Below are 27,550 nucleotides of genomic sequence, written 5' to 3'. Positions count from 1 at the left end.
TCTGCAACGTAACTGTTTTTGACATATAAAGCTACTCCCCCTCCTCTCCCCTTTGTTCTATTTCTGTGAAAGAGGTTATAGCCCTCAATGGTTAAATTCCAGTGATGGGAGTCATCCCACCAGGTTTCAGTGATGCCTATGACATCGTATGTGTGGTGCTGTGCTAGGAGTTGGAGTTCGTCTTGCTTATTTCCCATGCTCTGAGCATTAGTGTAAAGACATGTAAGCCCCTGTGACCTCCTCTCGAACTGTTTATTTGGGATTATTGTGCTCTCTGTACTTGGTCCTTGCTGTGTTTGTGCAGCCCTCCGTTTAGCCTTTCGGCGGTTCCCTGTGGTCGTGGGTAATATATTGTTCGCCAGGCTGTTGTTCCCCTCCCCCAGTGGATCTAGTTTAAAGTGCGCCTGATGAGGTTTGTGAGTCTGTGTGCAAAAAGATGTTTTCCTACTTGTGTGAGATGCACCCCATCGCTTGCCAGTAGTCCATCCTCTTGGAAGAGTATTTCTTTTCTTTGAATGCCTGAAGCAAATGCTCAGTTGAATGATGCATTACCTCAACATTAGAGAAAAGGAAGATTTCTTTTTTGGGGTATAAAATCTTCATTTTGCCCCCTTTTAGCTACACTCCAGCTCATAGTTCTTTGGATATAAGCCAGAGTGTATCATATGATGGGGGAAATGGTCCCTTGGACCCACCTCCAGACCGGATCTGTGTATTACTTCTGTGTATTTTTCCACCAAATAAAATGCAAACACAAAACAGTAGAATAACAGTCCAAAACACTTGAACAAACAAAATGATTTACATCTATTTGACCTTTTGCAAGTGTGTGCTGAAATTATGGCAGAAGGGAGAAAAAGAGTGCAGAAGATGTTGACATGATTTCATTCCAAGCCCTTGACCTTTTAGAACAACAGCCATAGAACTGAAAATGTAACTTTGAAGGGGAGGGATTCATGCAAATCCTGACTTAAAAGAGCAGGCAGTTGACTTAGTGGTGGTGTATTTCTTTACTTTTAAACTCATTTTAAAGACTGAGAATGGGAGGATAGAATCTGATAATCCAATTATGTAAATCATTATAAAAACAATAGGTTTTTGTGCATGGTTAATGGAATTTTAAGACTTATTGACAATAAAAACCAATTATCTGTCCAAAACTTTTCTCCACCCACCCATCAGTATCTCTAGTTTATTATTGCATTAATACAACATAATGAATGCCCCCACCCCAGTAGCCAAATGAATGTTAGCCGCATTGATAGTAAAGAGAACACCAATCATTTCCCATATTAATGGGACTTTAAGATTTCTAACCATTTTTAAGCATTAGCCTGGCAACTCATACATTTCTACTCTGAAATAACATCCAGACTTGACATTTTATTAGTGGCTTTGGCAAGTCACATTAACCTTGTATTTGAATATGTTATTTTTCTTTTCAATGCCAGTCAAAGCCCTGCCCTGAACATATCATAAAGTTCCTGCCACCCCCCTTCATGTCCATGCTCTCCTTGGAGGAGAGTGGGGAGGATTGGAGAAGCATTTGCCTATGTCCCCATACATGATATAATAATAATAATTTTATTTCTTGCCCGCATCTCCTCATGGCTCAAGGCAGGTTACAGAATAATTAAAACTTATAAACATTGCAGAAACACTACAGATACACATATTAAAACATACTTCTCTAAAAACTAAATATTAAAATGTATTTCTATAAAATACGTATTAAAATGCACAAAATAAAGATTAAACAAAGGGTACGCATTTAAAATTCATGCTTAAAGACTCTCTGGGTAGTCCTGCCGGAAGAGGTGGGTCTTTACATGGCTTTAAAATTCCAAAAGCTCATTTAGTTGTCAGAGTTCTTTTGGCGGGCCATTCCACAGTCTTGGGGAAACAGATGAAAACTCCTCTGGGTGACGGTGGCCAGTCGGATTCTGGCAGGCTGGAGCAGATGCCCCTCAGAGGACCTCAGTGTGCAGGGCAGATTGTACAGGAGAAAACATCCTGAAGGTAACCTGGATCCAAACCATGTAGGACTTTAAAAGTCAAAACCAACACTTTGTATTTTGCCCAGAAACTAATTGGTAGCCAGTGGACTGACTTTAGGATAAGTGAAATATGCTCACTCCTAGATGCTCCTGTAACCAATATGGCTGCCCTATTTTGAACCAGCTGGAGTTTCAGAAATTGGTACAAGGGTAGCCCAATCTAATGTGCATTGCAGAAGTCCAACATTGAGGTTACCAGTCTGTGCACTGCCATCTTCAGGTCCTCCAAATCTAGTAAGGGTGGAGCTGCCATATTAGCAGAAGCTGGAAGTAAACACCCCTGACTGTCACATCTACCTGGGCTGAAATTTGGGGAGATGGATCCAGGAGCATTCCCAAGCTGTGAACACAGTTTAGGACCCTTGATGACAAGCACCTCTTTTTTGTCTGGATTCAGTTTCAATTTGTTTTTCCTCATCTAGCCCATTATCTCCTCCAGGCATTAGCTGAAGCTGTTTTGGAAGGTGTGGAGAAATATATTTGGTGTCATCAGCATATTGTTAACACCTTGCCGTATGATATTATTGTGTATCATCCACAGCAGGCTCCAGAGACACCAAACTGACCTCAGCAGATGACACAATCATTGAGCATCTGGCTATGACATACCTACATGATTCCCCAAGTTCCCTCCTTCACCAGTCATGGAATGGCTATGAAAGGGGTACAGTGGTAAATCTAGTTTGTGTGTTACTCTATGTTTGTTTGAATGATCAGCTGTAACATAATCCACATGTGAAACTATTGCACTAAACTGTGGCATACAGGATACTAGCCCCATTGTGTTTACTGGTTTTACTTCCTAGTAAATAGAGAATTCTAGCCTTACTGTAGCAGTGTTAAAAATCTTCATAACTGATGGTAATGTAAAACAACGTAAACAATATGGTTTCTTTCAAAGAAACAAGGAAGTGTTGTCTGATAAGTGTTTGTTCTTTAGAGGTACATAGGTGCTTATTCAGAAATCAATCCCATTCCTTTTTGACACTTAGCGTGAGTGCATTTGGTAGATGCATGCAAACTAATATGATTTTACACTGCATTAGTTGGCAGTGTAGATGTAACCCTAAAATTCAGTATCCTGTCCACTTACTCCCAAGTAGCTGAGAAAGAACATCATTGCTTTTATCTACTTTGTGATGTTAGACACATATTTTTTCCTGAGAACACAAACATCAAATGGTCACATTAGGCCACCCAAGCCATTCCTTCAGCACCATTGTGCATTTTGTATAGTCAACTCTCAGAAAGCCATTTGCCTCCAAAATGTGATGATAAAATCCAGGATTTGTTCCTTTTCAACATAGTTGTTTTGGAGAATTTATTAGCCTATTCATCCTAATAAATGAAACGCACCATACATGTTAATAGCAACATTGTCAGGTCATACATGCATTAAACTATTTCTCAATACAACCTTGACATTGTCATGCCAGCACCTTGTTTGATATTGCAGAGGGAGCATTATGATTTTATTGTGAGCATGTGTCATTTCCTCAGAGGTGAAAGACAAAGACAGAAGCTAAACAGGAAGATGCAGTGGGAAAGAATTGCTACGTTCAGCAGTCAAAGACAAAATGTCCTCAGAAACGTCTAAATCATTATCTGCACAATCTTCCTCTCTAGAGAACTGACTTAACAACTCTTGGGCAATCATTCCAATGATCATCCTGAAGGAGAGCTGACAAAAGGTGGACAAAAATGAAAGCTTTGATGACAGCAAGGTCAAATGATAACAAACTCTTAGAGTTTGTTACTATGTCTAGAGGGTAACCATTGAAAAGATTGGCACAAATGCCTCCTGCCTATGCATGCACACCTCCACCCCAGCTGGTATAAGCTGGCAGACCTGAGGAGGAAATAGATCTGCCTCCCTGGTTCCTTCTAACTCTTCTCAGAATGGCTTTGTGGGTAGCTTTCTTTTGCCTCCAACACTTCTTTTCTTTCTGAGAAATTTCATGCAGATATTTTAAAAGAATTGACACTTCTGAAAAGATATCTGAACCAGAGATGAATATGTGCATGGCAGATAAGACAACAGAATCTTCATAGGAGAGCTGGTTTGGATCCCCTAATACATCAAAGTCATCTTCTCCTGTATCCTTATTTGATCCTTGTAGCAATACAGGATGTGCTGAGAAAGTCATCTGGAATTACCCATTGAACTTTTTGATGCTTGGAGGACCTAGAATGTGGCTCTTCATAGACTATTGTGCTATTGCCACTTCACAACAGTGGTTCTGAGTCAATGGGCATGATTCAGGCAATGTAAAGCACTCTTAAGTCTGCCTGCTCTCAGTGGGAGAATTAATAATGGCTTCTTTTTTTGGAACATATGAGGATTTGTAGCACTTCATTTTGACGCCATCATATTGAGAGATACAAGAGTTTGCTTTTTCATTCCATGGTGCGTCTCAAATTATCTTTGCTTTTCAAAATGATTCCTGCATTTATGTTATCTGTTTGTTCTCTCTGGAAAAAAAAACAGGCATGCAACAGACATACTTTGAGAGCAATGCAGTTAGATTGTTATTATATCATGGAGTATGGATGTTACTGGAATATAGCTTTTACCAACACTCAGTATTTTATTTAAATTGTTGTTGGTATGTATCTCCATGTTGATGCTATTTTATGGTGAGTCTATTATGGGATTTCTCAGCAAATTACGATTTGGAGTGGTTAGTCATCAATGCTGTCCTCCAAGGTTGTGTGATATACCCAGTGTTACCTGGTAGGTATTTATGGGCGAGCAGGGGTTCAATCCCTCCCTAGATCTTTTGTAGAATCATAGAGTTAGAAGAGACCTCATGGGGCCATCCAGTCCAACCCCCTGCCAAGAAGCATAAAAATCACACTCAAAGCACCCTCATCAGATGGCCATCCAGCCTCTGTTTAAAAGCCTCCACCACACTCTGGGGCAGAGAATTCCACTGCCGAACAGCTCTCACAGTTAGAGAGTTCTTCCTAATGTTCAGGTGGAATCTCCTTTCCTGTAGCTTGAAGCCATTGTTCTGCATCCTAGTCACCAGGGCAGGAGGAAACAATCTTGCTCCCTCCTCCTTATGACTTCCCCTCATGTATTTATACATGGCCCTCATCATGTCTCCTCTCAGCCTTCTCTTCTGCAGGCTAAACAGTCCCAGCTCTTTAAGCCACTCCTCATAGGGCTTATTCTCCAGATCCTTGATCATTTCAGTCGCCCTCTTCTGGGCACATTCCCGCTTGTCAATATCTGCCTTCAATTGTGGTGCTCAGAATTGGACACAGTGTGATTCCAGGTGTGGCCTGACCAAGGCAGAATAGAGGGATAGCATGGCTTCCCTGGATCTAGACACTATATTCCTCTTTATGCAGGCCAAAATCCCATTGGCTTTGTTTGCTGCCGCATCACATTGTTGGCTCATGTTTAACTTGTTGTCCACAAGGACTCCAAGATCTTTTTCACGTGTACTGCTGTCGAGCCAGGTGTCCCCCATTTTGTATCTTTGCATTTCATTTTTTCTGCCTAAGTGGAGTATCTTGCATTTGCCCCTGTTGAAGTTCATTTTGTTAGTTTCGGCCCATCTCCCTAATCTGTTAAGATCATTTTGGATTCTGATCCTGTCTTCTGGAGTATTAGCTGTCCCACCCAATTTGGTGTCATCTGCAACTTGATGATCATGCCTTCTAGCCCTTTGTCTAAGTCATTGATAAAGATGTTAAACAGAACCGGGCCCAGGACGGAACTCTGTGGCATCCACTCATGACTTCTTTCCAGGATGAAGAGGAAGCACCAGTGAAAACCCTCTGGGTTCATTCACTCAGCCAATTACAGATCCAACTACCCGTTTACCTAACCCAAATTTGATTAGTTTGTTTGCCAGAAGGTCATGGGAGACCTTGTTGAAGGCCTTACTGAAATCCAGATTTGCTACATCCACAGTATTCCCAACTTGTAACTCTATCAAAAAAAGAGATCAGATTAGTCTGGCATGACTTGTTTTTGATATATCCATTTTGACTATTAGCGATGACCGCATTCCTTTATAGGTGTTTGCAGACCACATCACACGATTTCAAGTTTTCCCTAATTCTGGTACATGAGACATACACACACATACAAATAGACACACCAAAACTCACAAATAAAATGCAGTTAAAGAAATTGCCATATTAAACAGAATTTAGAATACATTAAAAGCACGATGAGCCAAAAAAAAGGCAGCATATGCATATATATATACACACAGTGTGCAAACTAGTCAGTGGAGTGGTGGATCCATACCAAACATTTAAAAGCCTATCCAAACTGCTGCATAATTTTCCCCAAATATGTCTGAAATCGATTCTCCCTGTTGACCGATAGAGTTCAGAACCTTGGATAGCTCCTTAAAGTTTAGGCTAAATCCATTAAAGCTTTCTCCACAACAATCAATTGATTGGGTTGTTGTGTGTTTTCCAGGCTGTATGGCCATGTTCCAGAATGCTTCTGGAACATGGCCATACAGCCTGGAAAACACACAACATTTCTGTGATTCTGGCCATGAAAGCTTTCAACAACAAATCAGTTGATTGCCAAACCACATCTGAATGGCAAACAGAAGGGAAAATGGAGTGCCCCGTAACCTGGGTGCAGCTATTTCCAGAAGCAAACACCTAGTCTCATAGCACTGCAGTAAGAATAAAATATGGTGGGGGTGGGATGGGGACAATATAAATATGTCAACATTATTTTGTGTGCACAGTATTACTGATTGCATGGTAGATTCCAACTCACATCTTTGTTGTGAGAAAACATTTGAATATGAGAACACTTGCCCTCTTTGAGATGGATATTTGCAAGCACACAAACACATATTGTTCTGGCATGTGTCTGTTATTGGGAGATTCTCCCTTTCTTCCATTTGCTTTAGTGTGTGTGTGTCCACATACATCTTCCGATAGCTTTCACATAGTTACATGTAATGATTTCAGCCACTTATAGGTGGGAATGTGCAATGGAATTGGCATCCCATTATAAGTAAGGCAGTAGTTGCAGAAACCTCTGTGATATACTTTCCCCTCCCATACTTTCCTACTTATACTGCAATCCTTTTTGCTATTTTCTCATAATTGTTATCCTCTGAGAGACAGGATATCCATTTAAACAATCAATATATGAATATTAGAAATGCACTCCCAAGACAGATATTTGGAATGCCATTGTGAGAGAGATATGATTGGTGTTCTTGTTTGCCCAGGTATTTGGCAGAGAATTTGACTTGTACTGCCTACATTGATGCTATATTATTTGTTTTTGGTTTGCCACCTGTATCATTTTTATCCCACAAAACTATATGGTTGGATTGCATTTCTGCTTTTTAAAAAAATTGGTACACTGATGTGGGAGCAGCATAAACATTTCTAATATTGCTAAATTTTAAAGATCTTCCAGCTGATGCATATTCTGATTATCATTCAGCTTGTCTCTTCTGCTCCATTTAGCCTAGACAAGAGTTTATACAGAGAGCGAGACATATATAGTTGCCATTTATTTTTCAGCAGAAATTAAATCAGAAATCCAACACAAGGAAGGCTGAGGATAATTGCCATGCAGCAGTGGCATTACAATTCCCAGCTGGAAACTGAAAGTGTTTTCATAGCACACACTGCCATTTCCCCCCTTCCATAATGCATGCACTGCTTACTTTATACCCACGCCCATAAATAGAAGAATTTATGTTACAAAAGATTTCCTTCTATCTACCATGGACTATTTTTGCCATTCTCTCCTGTGCTGCTCAATTTACAGAATAAGGTTGGATACACCCCTGCAAAATAGTCAATTTTTATCTTAGTATTGGTGCTCTTGGAATACATGGCATCTTTCTGTTTTCAAAATGAATGGGCATCTTTTATTTTTTAATGTGGGTTTTTTTTTTCAAACTGCCTTTTTGCTCCACAGTCTTTTTGCAATGTGTGTCCTGTGCCCAAATTGGGATCAGGGTGAAACCTGGAAATGGGGTGGTTAGAAGACACGTTGGTGGAGAATGTGGTGTTGCCAGCAGATCTCTGAGACTGACAAAGGGAGAAGATGAGAAGAGAGAGCCACCAAATCCAATCAGAGCTTTGGTTGCACACTGCCTATCCGGTATGTGTGTTGTCAATGACTCTATTTTATTCTTCAGTTTAGGCCATGGCATTTATATTTCTCACTCAGATGAACAGGATGGGAAGGATCTGGATGGGGGAGCCATTCAATGGGAGTGATAAGATTTATAGGAGAACAAGAAAGGCTGTTGGTTGATAAATTCATGCATGTGGTTGTGTGGGCATGACAACAACACTCTTTTGTAATGAGGGGGATCCACAGAGGGGAAACTGTGTGGTTTTGTTTTTTGTTTTTTTAGTGGAGTCAAACTGAGACAGGAAAATGTTCACTGAAACAGGGTACAGCCCTTCTGTGGATTCAAGCTTAGACATAGGAGGTAATGTAGTTGCTAGTGCTCTGACCAAGACAAAAAGCAGTGCTTGGTAACAAAATAAGTAAGACCTGTGGCTTGAGCAACAAAAGCATGGGTATTAACATCTTTATCTAGTCTAAAAGGGTTTTCCAAACAAGAAATAAGCTCTCCCAGGTATGGAACATGTCGTAGGTACAGACAGCCTGGAGAATTTTATATCCCACAGCGCCATCTAGCTGGACGAGAGGCAGTAGCACTTTTGGTTGTCAGGGAAAAACAACTCTTGCTCTAATATGAAATGTTAAGTTCATAAATAATTTGTGACCGTGGACAAAGCTTAGCTCCTAGCTTTATTGTCAGAGTTTTTACTCACATTTGTTTTCCTCAGCATTAATGCAGCTTGGGATCCCAAGGGTCATGCTGTAGCTCAAGGAAAGAAACCAACATATGTTATTTTCATTATTTCTAGAATTGGAAGGCACATGAATTAATGTATTAAACCCCTGTACATTGCAGTAGGGAACATTTATAAGAAGGGACTTCAAATAACCTAAAAGCCATAATTAAAGAGTGCACAAAATGGAGCTTAGAGATGCAAGAAAATAGTAATAACATTCTGTAAGATTCATGTTCTAACATAGAGATATTGATGCCTTTAAAACATGAGAGAGAGAGAGAGAGAGAGAGAGAGAGAGAGAGAAAAGGGGGGGAGTGAAAGAGAGAGGGTGGGAGGTGGGGAGGATTGCTTGATTTCAGGGGCAAAATCCATGTTGTATCACATTGTGATCCACTTAGGGTTTACAAGGGTAACACTATCTTGAACGGGAAGGGTGTAAAGATGTTCTTAACTCTCCGATGGCATCATTTTTTTTTTTTTACTTTAAAGGGCTTCATGTCAGCTACATTGTGTTCCATGAATCTTCCCAAATAAATCTTCAGCTACAGTGCACTAATTATCTCATTTTTCACCTGGTAAAAACAACAAAAATAAGTGTATTTGATTCTTAGTCACAGCTTCTGTATTCTCAGCTCTGGTTTCTATTCAGAACTTATCATTACAGCACAGGGATTGTAAGCATATTTTATTTTGCATGCTACTTACAGATGGCATTCTGCAACATAATATTGCTGTACGGAGTGCTTCTCTGATGTTTCGGCCATTACATCCTCACTTAGCCATCCACATGCTCAACCCAATCTGGAGTTTGGAGCCGCTGAGAGTATTTGGTCTTCGTACATTTTCCACTGCTCAATATATTTTGTTTATTTAAACATTTTATGCCAATTTTCAGACAAAGCAGCTGTTATATACACAATTTTTTTTGGGGGGGGGAATCAAAAAATGAATAACCATGCATAGTCCTTGCATAGGGGTTTGGCCAGCATACTAGACTTTACATCGTCACATCATACTACACTTTAAGGCAGTGGTTCTCAACCTGGGGTCCCCAGATGTTTTTGGCCTACAACTCCCAGGAATCCCAGCCAGTTTACCATCTGGTAGGATTTCTGGGAGTTGAAGGCCAAAACATCTGGGGACCCCAGGTTGAGAACCACTGCTTTAAGGCAACCTGTTCCATTGTGAGTGAATGGGAAATTCTTTGAATAAGGGAATACAAAATACTTCTTTATAGAAACATGTAATAAGTATAACTGCAGGTATTATCTAGAGTTACTTCCATAAAATGCTCTATTAGGATTCCAAGGTAGATGAAACTTAAAATTAAATCGTGGCTCTTAAAATGTAAAGTTGAAAACTGGCTGCTGATAGAACCAACCTGGCAGAATGATCCTGCCTCCAAGTCTGCAGCTTTCTGGAATCATTGCACCTGGAGGAGGAATCCCCAGAGTTTGGGATTAACTCACTTGCTCTGCTATGAATTTGCTAGATTTTGCTAGCAATTTCCCCTAATTCACTAGATAAAAGTAGAGTTTTGTATGTTAAGTCATTATAATCTGTTGGGGTGGTTGCATCTCCCTCTATCACAATCAGGGGGGAAAATGAACACCTGCTGCCTCAAGAAAAACAAATGCAAGAAATTAAAGGCAACACACAGTGACCTTGTCAGAATAATCTGTGTGATTTCTTTGGTAATACAGTAAGAGGGAGGGGAAGAGAGAGGGGGGCTGAGAATGGAGAGGGAGAGATTGCTTTCTGGACACCAAGTCAGAGCAGAAGAGCAATGTTTGTGGAGCAAAAAAATTACTGAGTTTAGTGAAATACCAAACAAAGAATGAGGCATTATAGGAATGGGAAAGAAATAATTTGTTTAGTAGGACACAAAGGCCCTCAAGAAGTCTGGGCATTTTCAGAATGTCAGAACTTTTAGGAAGGCAAATGTCATCTCCCAAGGGGCTACATGATAGGAAATTTTGAAATTGGCGGAGAGGAAATTGGGTTCCACTGTGCCTCTCTTCAATAACTTCTCCTATTCTTTTGATTAGATTCTGGAATTGTTTTTGGCCTGTGTTATTGTATAGTATACGATTTTGTATAATATTTTTGGGATAAGTATGAAAATAATCCATTTGTAGTCTTATTTGTTGCTCACATAACTGCTATATCTGGAAAGTTATCTTCAAATACATTCCCCATGTTTCCCCTCTTGTCCTTTCTCTTAACCATTCACACTCTCCTACTGTAGTGGTTCCCAACCTTTGGGTCCCCGGTGTTTCAGCCTACAACTCCAAGAACTCTTAGCCAGTTTACCAGCTGTTAGGATTTCTGGGAGTTGAAGGCCAAAACATCTGGGGACCCCAGGTTAAGAACCACTGTCCTATCGACTCTTTTCTGTCCCCATTTCATTTTAATTATTCAATTAAAATAAATTGGGTACAGAATTCAGTGGTTCTATCAGACACCCGATGAAGAAGATTCTAACACTGAACATTAGTGAATTAATTTCCAAACCTAATATTTCAATTTCTGGGAATTTTGCAAAGCAAGCCTTTTTGTATTTCTGCACATACAAGGTTTCTGAAACTTGCTACCACCTTCTGCTAGTTTAGTGGTGCTATTTTGGTCACATAAACAAGTGAAATTCAATAAGCATTAATATATTGATTACAGAATCTGTCTTCTTAATGTGATACCCATTGTGCCTTTTTTTCTCCATAATAGAGTGGCCGCACTCTAAAGGCAAAGTGTTGTTTTCCCATTAAATTCTGTAGTTTATAACTCAAATACATTATAATGTAATTTATTCTCGTAAGTAAACAACAATAATGACTGGGATCCTGTATGAGATTTAAGGATGGGGGAGGATCAAAATCCCATCCTGACCTACCCTCAAACTGTCCTTAATGGGGAGCAGCTGTCTGTTTCCCTATCAATCAGGGAACAAATGACTGGTGATCCCATCATCTCCCATGAGCAATCTCCAGTGCAATTGGTAGAATCAAGACTCCTAGTGCAAACCCTCCATGAACTGGAGGGTGCTTGCATAAGGGGGTGTGTCCATTAGCCAACTGCTTCCCAATCAACAGGGAAACATAGTGGCTGCTGCCTGGTAAGTAGACATTGAGAAACTGTCATGGTTTTTACATTATCATTAAAAAGTGGTCTTGATAGAGACCATTGGTGTTCATCCATGTCTGGAAGAAAGAAACATATCTCCAGGTTAAAAAAATGTTATAAAGCAATGCTAAATATCTCGGTGTCACCTTAGACCGAACACTAACATTTAGGGAACACTGTGCAAAACCAAGCACAAAGTACCTGCATGCAATAACATTCTGTGGAAACTTACTAATAGTGCATGGGGTGCAGACCCAAAATTAATAAGAACATCAGCCCTGGTCTTGTCTTACTCAACTACTGAGTATGCCTTCCCCGTTTGGTATAAATCTATCCACGCAAAGCAGGCGAATATAGCACTGAATGAGATATGTAGAATAATCACAGGATGCCTTAAACCTACACCTGTTGATATACTCTATAAGCTAGCTAGCATTGTCGTCATCCCCCCCAATGTGTGATGGAAAGTTGCTGCCAATTGTGAAAGAAATAAGACGAAATACTGTGAAAGCCACCCGGTGTATGGCTACCAACTTCCTCCCAGTAGACTTAAAGCAAGGAAAACTTGAGAACCACCACTCCTCTAAATGTTCCTCCAGCAACAGCAAGAATATCCCTGTGGGCAGCAAAATCAGGCAATTCCAACTAGATGACCCCCCCCCCCCACCCAAGGGTCTGCCTGAGGGCAAACCAAGAATGGACAACTTGGAAGTTCCTGAACAGACACAGAAGCAGAGTGGGCAGATCAAAAGACAACCTGGCAAAATGGCACTACCTGAAAGAATCCTCCATCTTGTGTAACTGTGGAGCAAAATAAACAACTCAGCATCTGTATGCTTGCTCACAATGTCCTGCCTCATACACAGATGAAGATCTGTTTAAAGCTACAGACAAGGCAGTTGCTGTTGCCTGTTTTTGGTCTAAATCTATTTAGCAGCTTGTGATCCCTTTATTTTATCAGTTTTAAATTTATGTTTTATGCAATGCTTTTGACACGAAATATATAAATGGTTTTTACATAGGCCCTAAACTAAACTAGGGGCTACACGGGAATAGTGAATATATAACAGTAATGAGTGTGCAACTCTATATTACATACTCATAACTGTAATAGCAGATTCCATCCTATATTTTGTCTTTTCATAGACTCATAGACCAATAGAGTTGGAAGAGACCACATGGGCTATCTAGTCCAACCCCCTGCCATGCAGAAAAAACATAATCAAAGCACCCCTGACAGATGGCTGTCCAGCCTCTGTTTAAAAGCTTCCAAGGAGCTTCCACCACACTCTGAGGCAGAGAGTTCCACTGTTGAACAGCTCTTATAGTCAGGACGTTATTCCAAATGTTCAGGCAGAATTTCCTTTCCTGTTATTTGAACCCATTGTTCCAAGCCCTAGTTTCCAGGGCAGCAGAAAACAAGCCTGCTCCCTCTTCCTTATGACATGCTTTTACATATTTATACATTACTATCTCAACCTTCTCTTCTGAAGGCTAAACATATCCAACTCATGGGGATTCATGGTCTCCAGATCTTTGAACATTTTAGTCGCCCTCCTCTGGACACCTTCCAGCTTGTCAATATCCCTTTTAAACCATGGTGCCCAGAATTGGATGCAGTATTCCAGGTGAGGTCTGACCAAAACAGAATAGAGAGGCACCATGACTTCCCTCAATCTCTGGACACTATACCCCTTTTGATGCAACCCAAAATCCCATTGGTCATTTTAGCAGCTGCATCATACTGTTGGCTCATGTTCAACTTGTTGCCCATGAAGACTCCAAGATCTTTTTCACATGGACTGTTGTTGAGCCAGGCATCACCCATTCTGTATCTTTTCATCCTCTTGCTCTTTCCCTTTCAAAACTGGGTCCACTATGACTGACAAACATTAAAAACTTATACAAATAAAGAATGCATGCATATAAAAATATTAAGTGCAGTTAGGAATAATTTAAAACATTTCTAAGAAATAACAAGATTTCAGCACACTATCAAGAGCACTGTCCTTATAAATAATTAGCTTTTCAGGCCCGTGCAGAAATAAAATGGCTTCATCTTCCTCTTATGTACAACAATCTAGCCTTTATAGAAGAGCTGTCAAACTTGTGGCCCACCAAATCTTTGGGACTCCAACTCCCAGAAGCATTAGCTGCCTTGTCTAATGGCCAAGCATTCTGGGACCTGAAGTCCAAAACACCCAGAGGACCCCACTTCATTTGCTTCACTGCAATTATCTCCATGTTAATGAATAATCTCTCCAGGAACTACAACTAAAAATGATCACTGTATTGTGACTATTCCTAACTGAGGCATGGATAAAAAATATTTGAACCATTCCTTTCAGCATCTGAAGCCTCTCTTGAATTTGTTCCACAACGCAAGGACAAGAGGAGGAGAATATAACCCTTCATTGATGCAGCAGCATCTTGCTTTAACAATGTGAGCATGCCATATTTATATGCAAACCAAAATTGTAATCTTCTTTACTTTGCTCTCGTTTCTCTGCAGGAAAGGATAGATATAGTTATAAATCATTGAATAAACCACTCAGTCTTTAATTTATCGTGCTGGCCTTATTACTGTTTTTTAGAAATGTCCAATAAAATATTAAGAGTATAAGGCAGCTCATTCTTTCTTGCTTTTTTCTGACTCTCCCTCTCTTCACACTTTAAATATTGTGGGACTCAAGCAGTCTTATGTGCAACCATCCATCAGCCTGTGGTGGCCTTTGCAGCATGCAGCCACTCTATTCAATTTTAGAATCCCAGTCATAATACACAGCTACAGGGTGTTAGCACATTACAGAAAAAGATGGAGAAGACAAACCATTTGTCAAGTATTTCATGTTGGGCACATTTATTGTTCCTCCGTCTTGTGAAAGTTATGATCGGGGTGATGCTGGAATAACACCTTGGCCCGATAGTTGATGACAAGTGCTCTACAAACGTATCCCAAATGACCACTTTAAAAAAGCAGGTGCAAAGAAGCCAGGCATCAAAACATGGGGCCTAAATACACCAAGGTTTCTTTCACACTAGAGAATTATAGCACTAACATCCTACTTTAATTGCCATAGAATTTTGAGATTTCTAGATCTGGGAGGAACATTTAAAATTCTTGTGAGAAAGTTCAAATGCCTCTTTCGGCAGCAAATCCCAGAATTTCATAGGATGCAGTCATGGCAGCTGTAATGGATACATAATGGTATAATTATGTAGTTCAGAAATCTGAGGTCTTAGAACTGTCAAATTAACAATTGTAATCCTGTTGCGTAAAGCACATATATGAAATCTCTGTGTATTCAGTCATGCTACTGCCAAGTTAGATTTTATACCACTTAAAACCTATAGGACAAGCAGGCAGAATATGGCCTGCTCCATCCTGGAGAATAGCTGGACCTATTGAACATGCAAAGAGTGGAATATATCAGGTCATTGTTTGAAAATTTAGTAAAGTTGCAGACGTAATATCTGGTTGAGAGAGGAGAGGATTAAAATATTCAAATGGAGAGGAGGAGAACTGGTATATTTTCCCAAGTGACAGAAACAGTCAGGGAAGTTTGAGTGATTTGAACCATACACTTTCAGGTGATGGGGTATTGCAAAGGTGACACGAGTCTTCTTGTTCCCATCAACCCACTGGAAAAGAACAGCTGCAGGAAGTTGCCTTCCCCCATTTGCAATAGAGATCATGGACTGTTTTGACTGTTAGTTAAGTAGATTGTGGGACTACTGAAAATATCATTTATCTGGATTTCAGCAAAGCATTTGGTAAGGTCCACAACAATATTTTGATTATAAAACTGTTTAAATTTGAAATTGATGGAAACACATAGTGATTATAAAACTGCTCAAAGTGTCATCATCAATGCCTGTGCTTCCAACTGGAAGGGTGTCTTGAGTGGAGTGCACAGGCTTCTGTCCTGGAGCCATTACAATGACTTGTCATGTCAGGTATACCGGCTGAAATCTCACTTCGGAGCATTGTATTGTTTGCATCTAACCGTTTTGCGCAGCCTTGATTTCTTTAGTTAGAGTATATAGTTGTTTAGGGAAAGTGGAAACATATATTCTTGTGATTGGTAGAAAGGTGCCTCTTTCTTGTTCTGAATAAGCTTTTAAAACAAATTTATATGCACTCAGTTGCACAGCTACAGGGGGAACAGAATGAGGTCATTGTCCCCATAAATGCTGTTTTCCTTCAGTCCTCACATTGCTAGCACTACAACAATCAAAAGTTATAACGGATTGTTTAGAAATACAGTTGAGTTTAGGCATCAAAGGAAAAGAGACATGCAAAATTACAGAAGAGTCTCACTTATCCAACATTCTGGATTATCCAACGCATTTTTGTAGTCAATGTTTTCAATATATCGTGATATTTTGGTGCTAAATTCGTAAATACAGTAATTACTACATAGCATTACTGCGTATTGAACTACTTTTCCTGTAAAATTTGTTGTATAACATGATGTTTTGGTGCTTAATTTGTAAAATCATAACCTAATTTGATGTTTAATAGGCTTTTCCTTAATCTCTCCTTATTATCCAACATATTTGCTTATCCAATGTTCTGCCAGCACATTTATGTTGGATAAGTGAGATTCTACTGTACAAAGGAAAGTTGAATGGCGTAAATATCAATTCTAGGTGACTCAATGACTCACTGTCTGCAATTTAGGGAATTGGAGATGGGGATTCACTTGAGGACCTAATTCTTATTTGGTGGACAATGCTTTCAGTGTACACACACAGCTACATCCCTGTAATTATCATTTTCACATTTGAATCATATAAACAAAGCTAATTTGTTCCATCTTGTCTTTTTACATCAGCTGAGGTCCCTCCCACCATCTCCAACTGACGCTCGGGTGCCAGAGCTGAGAGGGAGCCATGAGGACAGTTCCATCTTGTCTTTTTACATCAGCTGAGGCCCCTCCCACCATCTCCAACTGACTCTCGGGTGCCAGAGCTAAGAGGGAGCCATGAAGACAGTTCCATCTTGTCTTTTTACATCAGCTAGAGGCCCCTATCCGCAATAACATGCTATGCTAGTTTTATATCTGGAGCAGAATGAAGAAGGCGGGGCCGGGAAGACATCTTTCCACCATGTCTCCTGTATCAATTTAATGATATAATGATATATAATAATATTATACTATACTATATTATAATACATTGTATATACATGTAATATTAATAATAATATTATGATGTAATACAATGTAATAATAATTATAATTCACTATTATAATTGTATATTTATATTACATGCAATATTACTAATAATATTGCGATATAGTTGTATAATATAATATATTGTATGTATATATACTTGTAAACTGCCCTGAGTCCCCTTCGGGGTGAGAAGGGCGGTATATAAATGTCGCAAATAAATAAATAAATAAATAAATAAATTATTTTTCTGAGAAAACCAGTTCTAGGTGTCTTAAGTCAAATATTTGGCTGAATTGAAAAATTTCATCCTGCACAGGATTATGATACCATCAGATCATAACTTTGAGAGAAGAAGTCTAGTGCCTTCATCATATGAGGTAATTTCGGCAACAAACTCCTGTTCCTCTCTATTTGCACCACAGAGCCCGCCGGCTCCCCTCCCACAATGTAGAGCTACTTCTGGTGGGGCTCTGTCACAAAAATGAAGGGGAACCATCGCATGTCGCAGAAGTAGCAACATGAGAGCCTTTCCGTGTTACACAGGGATCAACAGGGAGAATCTAGGTGGTTGACGCTTCCCCTGATAGGAGATCAGGTAAGGGGGAATCTTGGCGATATGGGATGATGAGTTCCCCCAGCCAGATTCGCCATGATGTGTGGAAATTCCAGCACCACATGTGATAAGGTCATAGGACATCCGTGAGTAGAACGATACCATAGTTTCCAAAATATATCTAGCTGTATCACCACACTTTAAAATGAGTGAAATCCTACACACAACCATCAAACAGAATGGTTCAAACCCACCCACTAGTAGTTAGACTGTTAGGAAAAAAGTTTTATATTTCTTTTTCAAAATATAGTCCCATATAGCCAGATTATCAAGAAAGGGCAAGAGGAATCACACTCCAATTAGTAAGAAAAATCTGCTGTGATTTATTTGAAAGTATCTCCAATGACAATTACTCTCTACATATAAATCCAAAACTCTCAAAATACTTTTATGCCCCAAATACCACTTTAGCTCCTTTTCTGCTTGAAGGAATGTTAGAAACCACCATGGGATGATCTCCTATTCCTCAAAGTGATATTCTTTGAAGCAAATACAGATGAAAGTCAACGTGACACAGTATTGGTGTGGCAAACAAGCCCACAGAGAAGTGTTATTTTCTTATAAAATGATGCAGTCCTGCTTGGTTTCACTTGCAGTTTAAAGTAAAATAAAGCCATTTCCTGGTTGATTTCAGTTACAATTGGAGATGGTTTTTCAATCTGGGCCACATCTATGCTTAAAGAAAAGTCAGACAGGGAAGAAGGGGGGCATTGAATGGGTTTTTCGCCCAACCTAAAGGACAAAAAAGGGGAGGTGATGCTTATCAACCCAGGATTTAGAAGTGTAATAATGAGAAAAGGAGCTGCAACTAAACTATATTTTAGGATCAGCCAAACCTTTAAAAGAATTTATCAGGGTCAGAAAAAAGCTGAAAACTTTTTCTTTTATTGCTGTGATAAAATAGTTGGTGACACCTGAACACAGCAGTTCTCTCACACAAAAAATAGCCTGGTGCATGCTTTAATAAATCGTCAAAATAAAAATGATAAACCCACAACAACTGGGACATTTATTTTCCTTGGTAGCAAGTTATTTATCAACACCAATTTGTTGCACTGCTGTTTCCTGTAATGAATGTGTCACCTCATCTTAATTATCAACAGCAAGACTTCACTCATTTGTCTTATGAACTATTACATCCTGCTCCCTGCATAAGCAGTTGAAATTTTGGCATAGTGGCTTTTGACATCTTACACTCAGAGGCCAGTACGGAACTTCTGCAGCAGGAAGAGTCCTTTTCCAGTTATATCAGACTCTAAAGCCCATCAACTGACATCTGAATATTGTTTTCTGTTGTATGAATCTGATAGGAGAATGAGTTGGGAGCTTGCCAAAAGCAATAGTGCATATTAAAGAATGGTCTTGATATTGATTCTACGTTTATCAACCAATATCTCTAGCTGATCATTTGGAGCTTAAGGGATGTGGGGATCTAGAATTTGGCCCCAGGATCCAGCTACTGCCAAGTTGCATTGCTGGCAGTCAAATATAGTTTTTGTAGTATTGGACTAAGACTGGAGAGGTCCAGATTAAAATACCCACTCAGCCTCAAATTTACTGGGTGAGGTTGGCCCATCACCTATTCTCAAACTGGACTATTGTACATGTTTTTGTGATGACAAAGTTGAGGCAGGAGAGCTGGATCTCCACTGCCATATAATGCTATTTGAACAGCATTGTATTGTCAGATCAAACCCCTATAATGCAGCTAGAACTGCACTGAACTGCATTATAGGGGTCTACACTGATGGAATAATGCAATGAGATGACAGTGTAGATCTTGCCAAGGTGGGGCAACAATGTGCATGCCTGGAACTCTGGAAGAGTTCTTCTTCAGAAGATGATGACACCACAACTGAGGACCTTAATGCTCTCATAGCCCGAGTGAGCACTTTGGAAGATCCAGGCTTGCTTGCTTGGCAAGCAAGGCCTTATTGATAACAGCCCTTTTTCCCATGTCTTCACGTAGAGGTGGAGCACAGTGTGTAAAGGGCAGTGGCCGCATAACACCCTAGCAATGAGATGGGAGCGCATCAGGTGGCTTTTGAGCCAGCCCTGCCTGCAGCAGAACCCAAACCAGAGCTTCAGCTGACAGGCATCACTGACCCAGCTTCAGGTAATAAGGACACAAACACATGGCCAGCCCAAATCACAGGTGGGCTCTACACGTCAGCCTAGAACCAGTGATTCGCAGGCCTTGGTTAGTTCCTCTCCTCCCATTAGCCAACAAGCCCCAACAACAGACACTAGTATTACCCTGAGGCCTGATACACCCAAAAGTGTGCAATAGTTTTGGGGCACAGCTAATTGGCCATTGCCAGCACCTCACAGGATGTGCACCATATCACTAGGTACACACCTGGCATAAAAACTATTGATAAAATACTAAAAATGAATGTGTGGACATATTTTAGAGAACTTGACAAAAAAGAGAAAGATGAGCTGGCTGATGAACACAAGGAAAGAATTAAAAAGAGAAAAGTTGATCAAAATTGGGCCAATTTGTTCACCTGTTTCATGAAGTATGCTGGTGTCTTCATAAAGGTTTATCTGGCTAGAGCTTATTTGCTTTTTCAATATTTAAATATTATTGAAGAAGAAGAAGAAGAAGAAGAAGTCATTTGAAGGGGTCACTTAGCCAAAGTGACTCCATTTTAGAATTGCCTGTCTGCTTTGAAATTAAAGGATCAGTCTCCCCTCCGAATTATGAAGATTTGCAACTTGCTGTTTTTCAGCATGTGTTCTAAGTTTAGCAAGAATCAGTTTCGGTCAAGCTTGTGGTTGGCCGATTCCAAGAAATGTATGCAATATATATATGTTACATATTTTCTGCTTGCACCTGTTGAAATGCTATCGAAATGTTGTGGTTAGAACATCCTGAAGTTGTTGACAACTCAGGATGTTCTAGCTCACCACAAACTGAACTGGGGGATTTCCAGTAAATTCCAGTTCAGAAAGAGGAACTAAAATGTGATAAACAACTGCCCTATAAATGGGCCGAGTTGGAAACATTCTTGGCCGACAGCTTCTGCAGCCTCACACTGCTGTGTGGCTCTGTCAGCCGGTAGCTACCTAATAAAAGGTGTTTTGTCCTCAACTATTTTTGGGCTCTTTAATGGTCTCATAGCGGCTTGGCGAACTCGGGTATTTTCAGTGATTGGGGTAGTTCCCAAATCACCCCTTTCATTTCTGGGGGCTGGTCCGGGATTTTTGAAATTTTGGGATTCCTAGTACTTCGCCAAGGTTCCGTTGTAGACCACTTAAGAGCTGCTCTTGGGAGCAAGGGCGTGTCCACTCTCCCCTTCCGGGGTGCCGCGTACGGTCCGCGCTGAGACGTGCACGGCCTCTCGAGGTAAAATACCAGCGGTTCCCTGAGTGGCACCCGAGGCGAGGGAAGGTGAACTCTCCTCCAAAAACAATCTGTTGGGAGACAACCATCGCTCGTGGGAAGGCGGCCGCCGCGGGACAGAACGCCAGATAGGCAAGTATATCTCTTTAACCGCTGTTGTTTAGCATTGCGGGGAGGGAGAATTTTAAATTGTAGAAATTGTTCTAGGTCCCGTTAGAAACCCTTGGGAAAACAAGAGAAACCCATAGGGAGAAAAGAGCTCTGGGAAAAGAGACCTGAAAGGGAGATCCAACCGGGTCTAGGAGGCAAGCCCTAGTAGCAGGACGTGGATACGGGAGATCCAACCACAGTCCGGGGACATACTCCACTGGGAAATTTATTGCTGTGTTTTCTTTTCGCATCTTGTGGGAGGGCGGAGGAGACCTTGCGTTCCCGGTTACTGACCATTGATCGTCTGGGGGTGCCGGCCAGGGTCTACTCCAAATACCACAATGGGTGGGAAAGAATCAAAGAGATCCAAAGGAGCAGAAGGGTCGATGACCCCTCTCCAATGCATGTTAGATAATTTTGATAAGTTTTCCAAGTACACATATGAGAAAGGAATGAAGCCAAATAAGTTGCGCTCGCTGTGTGAGTTGGAATGGCCCTCATTCCCCCTCACTCCCCAGTGGCCTCCTGAAGGGTCACTCGATCTTGCTTTGACTGCAAATGTCTATAGATTCGTTGGTGAGGTACACCCTGATCAGGCCAAATACATCTCAGCTTGGTATGATATTGTACGGAAGCCACCAGACTGGTTGAAAGAGTGTAAATGCATGGTGGTTGAAGAGGTGATGCCGGGGAGGAATAGAGGACTTGCCTCAAGTAATTCCCAGAGGGGAATTGGCACCCCAATGGGAAAGAAAGGGGGAAGGCAAATTGCCAAACCTCCCCCTTATCAAGATTCAGGGAATCCGGCTGATGAACCCATGCCGGCTCCCCCGTATATACCTACCCTCTATACCCCACTGGCATCACATGGAGGGGCGAGAGCAATGGGGGGGCTTGACCTCATTGACCTCACGACAGTGGCAACCGCTCCCAAGCAGGAGCAGCCTGCGGTGAGTTCAGACCCCCGATTGCTCTACCCCTCTGAAGAGGCGAAACGGACAGAGAGGCAAGCGAAAATAGATGCCCGTCAGAAGCTAACGGAATTCAAACAGGCACATGGGTATAGTGAGTCAAGTGAGGATGAGACAACACTGTGCCCCATAAGGGAGGTGCCGCAGTTGGTACCACGGTCTTTTGATGACCAAGGGCGCCCCACATTTGAGACTAGGACCTTGTTTCAACACGTTCCTTTTACTTCGTCGGATATTTTGAACTGGCGGGCGAACCGTCCAGCCTGGTCAGAAGATCCGAGAGGTATGGCGAACCTGGTCGAAGGTATCATTCGGACACACAATCCTAGCTGGGTGGATTTGAAACAATTGTTAGAAGCTTTGTTGACGGCAGAAGAACGAGTGTTGTTGACGCAAGTGGGTAGACAGGAAGCGGCGAAGGAGCATGCAAACTCTCGTAGTATAGATGCTGTGGATGTGTACCAGGAAAGGGTATTCCCAGTGAGGGAAGACCCGCAGTGGGAACTGAATGAACCAAATGGCCCTGGTAGGGATGCACTGAGGTTGTATCAGGATTTGGTTGTGCGTGCTTTGAGAAGAGGAGTTCCAAGGGTCCCAAATTTGAAAAAGATTTACCAGATGGAGCAGGAGAAGAATGAAAGTCCAGTGGCATTTTTGGAAAGGCTTAGGGAAGCGTTTGAGAAGTTTTCTCCATATGACATGGATGACCAGAGGGATCAAGCTGCAGGAAAGATAGTGTTGAAGAGTGTTTTCTCTAGCCAGTGTAGCCCAGACATACGGAGAAAGTTACAGAAGGATGCTGGTTTGGCTCATTTGACCTTGGAAAGGATTTTGGAGATTGCAAATCAGGTTTACTTGTCTCGTGAGGTTGTGCAGGCAAAGAAAGAAGAAACAGCGGTGGCCCGCAGGGCCAAGGTCATAGCTGCGGTGTTCCAAGGGGAACAGCCGCAAAGACCCAGAGGAGCAGGCTGGAAAGGGAAGGATCAAGGAAAGAAAGGACCAGGGGGCAAGCCACTGGGAAAGAATGAACGTGCAAGGTGCCACAAGCATGGGCATTGGGCAGCTGATTGCAAAGTGGATCTTGGGAAAGGACAGAATAGAAAAGTGCAGAATGGAAATTGGAAAGGAAAAAGGCAGAACCGTGGTGCTGCCGGACAGCCCAGATGGGCTCCGGTTGCAGCCGGGTTAGTTGACCCTGCGTTAGATGTGCATGGATTGGCCTCCGTGAGGGAGGAAGATGAGTATGAGCAATAGGACAGACCGGCTCCCGGATCCCCGGGTAGCCATGGAGTGGTTAGGATTGAACCAGGGGAGCCAATGGTCGATATGAAAGTTGGAAATCAATCCGTTGAGTTTATGCTTGATTCCGGGGCTTCTAAGTCTGTGGTGAACACGGCTGTGTCTCACCCAACTGGAGAAGATGTAAATATTGTAGCAGCTACAGGAAGACGAAAAGCTTGTCCTTTGTTGGCAGAGAGAGAATGTTTGCTAGGAAGGCATCTGGTCAGGCATAGATTCATTTATATGCCTGAATGTCCTGTGCCCCTGATGGGAAGAGATCTTTTGTGCAAAATGAGAGCTGCCTTGCTTTTCGAGGAAGATGGTTCAATGTTGGCAGGATTCAGGACAGGTCCAGATAGACAACTGGTAGAACAGCAGCTGAAAATGGCTCTGGAACTACCTATGGAGGAAGAGTGGAGATTGTATTCTGTATTGGAAGAAAGAACTGACTGGGAAGCATTCAATGTCCCAGAGGTATGGGCGGAAGATAACCCTCCGGGGTTGGCAAAGGATGTTCCACCAGTCATAATTGAATTAAAGCCCTTCGCAAGTCCGGTGGCAATCCGACAGTATCGGCTCCCTCGGGAGGCGATCGTTGGAATTGCGACCTATTTGGAGAGGTTGGAAAGATATGGGATACTGGTTCCTTGCCAGTCTCCATGGAACACACCCTTGTTGCCAATCAGAAAACCGGATGGGTCATACCGCCCTGTGCAGGATTTGAGAGCTGTAAATAAATTAGTAGTCCCTCTCCACCCGGTAGTTCCAAACCCATACACACTGCTTAGCCTTATTCCACCCCATCACCAATGGTTTACTGTCCTGGACCTCAAAGATGCTTTCTTTTGCATCAGATTGGCCGAAGAAAGCCAGAAGATTTTTGCATTTCAAAAGGAGGATCCTGGGACAGGGGCCAAAGGTCAACTCGTTTGGTCAAGATTGCCACAGGGGTTCTGTAATTCCCCGACCATTTTTGGACAAGCCCTGGCGCAGGACTTGCTGCCAATGGTCAAGAATGACAAAGGATGGACCATTCTCCAATATGTAGACGACATTCTTCTCTGTGCAGATAGTAGAGAGGAATGTGTGGAAGGGACTCAGACCTTGTTGCAGTTCTTGGCAGAAAAAGGTTACAAAGTTTCAAAGAAGAAGGCCCAGCTGGTTCAGCAGGAAGTGAAGTATTTAGGTTTTCGCTTGGCTAAAGGTGTTCGGAGGCTAGAGGTGGAGCGCAAGGAAGCCATTTGCTCCATCCCTACCCCCCAAACTCGCAAGCAAGTCAGAGAATTCCTGGGAGCGGCAGGGTTTTGTCGTATATGGATTCCGAATTTCGGACTATATGCCAAACCCCTCCATGAGGCCACAAAAGGGAAGTCAGGAGACCCCTTGGTGTGGGGAACGGAACAGCAGGATGCATTTGAGCAATTGAAGAAAGCCTTGATGTCTGCCCCCGCTTTGGGGTTGCCTGATTTGGACAAAACTTTCTACTTGTATGTAGGAGAACGAAAAGGAGTGGCTGTAGGAGTATTGACTCAGTTGGTAGGTGATTGGCCCAGGCCAGTGGCTTATCTGTCTAAACAACTGGACAATGTGGCCTGTGGATGGCCCCCATGCTTGAGAGCTGTGGCGGCTGCTGCAGTTCTTGTAGAAGAAGCAAACAAGCTGACTTTAGGGCAGCCTGTGATTTTAAAGTGTCCCCATGCTGTAGTAACTCTAATGGAACATAGGGGGCACCATTGGCTTACCAATAGCCGGATGCTTAAGTACGAGAGCATGTTGGTGGACAATCCACAGGTTAAATTGTCAGTGTGTGCTACTTTAAACCCAGCTACCTTGTTGCCAGTGGAAGAAGGAGAATTGATGCAGCATGATTGTTTAGAAGTGATGGATGAAGTGTATTCAAGTAGGCCAGATCTCAAAGATCTGCCACTACAGACTCCAGAATGGGTGCTTTTTACAGATGGTTCAAGCCGTGTGGTTGGTTCCGAAAGAAAAGCGGGGTATGCAGTGGTGAATAGCAATGGGGAGACCCTAGAGGCAAAGGGGTTGCCTCCGGGGACTTCCGCACAGCGGGCCGAGTTGATTGCTCTGATAAGGGCCCTCCAATTGGCTAAAGGAAAAAGAGTCAATATTTATACTGACTCAAAATATGCCTTCACCACTCTGCATGCCCACGGTGCCATTTACAAGGAAAGAGGATTGCTGACATCTGCTGGACAGCAGATCAAGAATGCAACAGAAATTTTGCAACTTTTAGATGCAGTTTGGGAACCAAAAGAGATAGCAGTCATGCATTGCAAGGGACATCAGTATGGTGAGGATCAGGTAACACAGGGAAATCGCCTGGCAGATCAACAGGCTAGGAAAGCAGCAGATGAAAGCACATCAGAGGAATCAGTTTTGCAGTTGGATGTGACACCCACAGTAGAGTCCATGACTTACTCTGCACAAGAGAAGGAGTGGGCCCTAGCAGAAGGGGCAAAGTGGAAGGGTAATATTCTCATATTACCCAATGGAAAAATTTACGTCCCAAAGGCTTTGGGATGGGAATTGGTGAAAGAGGTTCATAAACAAACCCATTTGGGTGCAACAGGAATGGCTTCACTCTTGGAACGGCAAATCTGGGTGGACGGCTTGCATGCCTTGGCCAGAACCGCTGCTCTAAGATGTGAAATTTGTGCTAAGAACAATCCCAGGATGGGGCCATTGCTCCCACCTGGAGTTCAGTATTTGGGAACGACACCCTTTGAGTCTCTAGTGGTTGATTTCACTGAAATGCCAAAAGTCCAAAGGTTTCATTACATGTTGGTGATGGTATGCACATTCTCAGGGTGGGTGGAAGCATATCCTACCACCTCTGAGAAGGCTGTAGAGGTCAGCCGTGCCATGATGAGGGACATAATCCCTAGGTACGGAATACCTTTACACATTGGAAGTGACAATGGCCCGGCCTTTGTTCACCAGATCCTAGGGTGCCTAGCCCAGTTGCTAGGAACCGCATGGAAATTGCATTGTGACAAAAGCGGGCAATCCTTTCAGTAAGAGACCCTCCAGCAACAACATTGCTGGGAATACTCCTCCCAAGGAGTGTGCTCCCGCAAAACCTGTAGAGTCCAACATTCTTGTTCCATCTGCAATGGAGCACATTCTGCCAAAACTTGTAATAATGGAAAGCCCTTTAAGAGTAACCAGACAGACAATCAGTTCTCCAAAAAAGGCACGGATGCGTCTTCCCTTGTCAAAGGGCCACTGCCCAATTAACTTGCAATAGTTAGATATCTGGTTGGGGACCTATCCCAATGTGAGAGCGGCTGACTACCTACGTAGTGGCTTCAATTAAGGTTTTCACATCCCGTTTCAGTGGGCAAGAGTCCCTTTTTGTCCCATAATTTAAAATCCACCATTGGCATGGAACTCATAGCTAAGCAAAAGATCAACAAAGAAGTTAGGGAAGGTAGGGTTTTGGGCCCCTTTTCATCATCACCCACACCTAATCTCAGAGTTTCGTCACTGGGTATAGTTCCCAAAAAGACACCAGGGGAATATCACCTCATCCACTATCTATCTTATCCCAGGGGTGGAACAGTGAATGACGTGATTCCTGAGGATTGCTGTTCAGTCCATTACATGTCATTTGACACAGCTCAATGGATCCAGAAAGAGAGTAACAAAGCTTTAACTGATGGTATGGGCTCTTACATACACCACAATAATATTGCACACCTTAGAGAGGATTTATACCATGCTGATGGTATCAATTTCTCGGATGCAGGTAACTACTATTGCTTGTATGACTTGCAAAGGGGCATTTCGGCTGCTTTAGCGGACTTGGTGGGGGATAGTGGTAAAGTGGATGTGTGCCCCTAATCTGTGATGAAAAAAGTGATGGGTTTACATTTTGGTATATACCTAAGGCAACCCTTTGTGGTGTAGGCCAGGAACGGAAACCCTCATCTGTGGTTCAAATAACTAAGGTGAGGGTGAACAGTAATGGCCTTGAAATAGGAAG

At 42.1% G+C, this 27,550-nt stretch overlaps 1 long non-coding RNA gene across 1 annotated transcript in view; it reads left to right on the top strand.

Annotated features, from left to right (window-relative positions):
* Window positions 1-17,436, top strand: part of LOC134295581 (uncharacterized) — a 136,416-nt gene extending 118,980 nt beyond the window's left edge. The window contains exon 2 of the long non-coding RNA XR_010002212.1: window positions 16,838-17,436. This is a non-coding gene — a long non-coding RNA (uncharacterized LOC134295581). The remainder of the gene's footprint in view (window positions 1-16,837) is intronic.
* The last annotated feature ends 10,114 nt before the right edge of the window (window positions 17,437-27,550 follow it).

Source organism: Anolis carolinensis, chromosome 1, assembly GCF_035594765.1.
Source record: "Anolis carolinensis isolate JA03-04 chromosome 1, rAnoCar3.1.pri, whole genome shotgun sequence".
Classification (NCBI taxonomy): domain Eukaryota; kingdom Metazoa; phylum Chordata; class Lepidosauria; order Squamata; family Dactyloidae; genus Anolis; species Anolis carolinensis.
The sequence above is the reverse complement of the archived record's forward strand: the minus strand, read 5'-3'. Positions and strand labels throughout refer to the sequence as shown.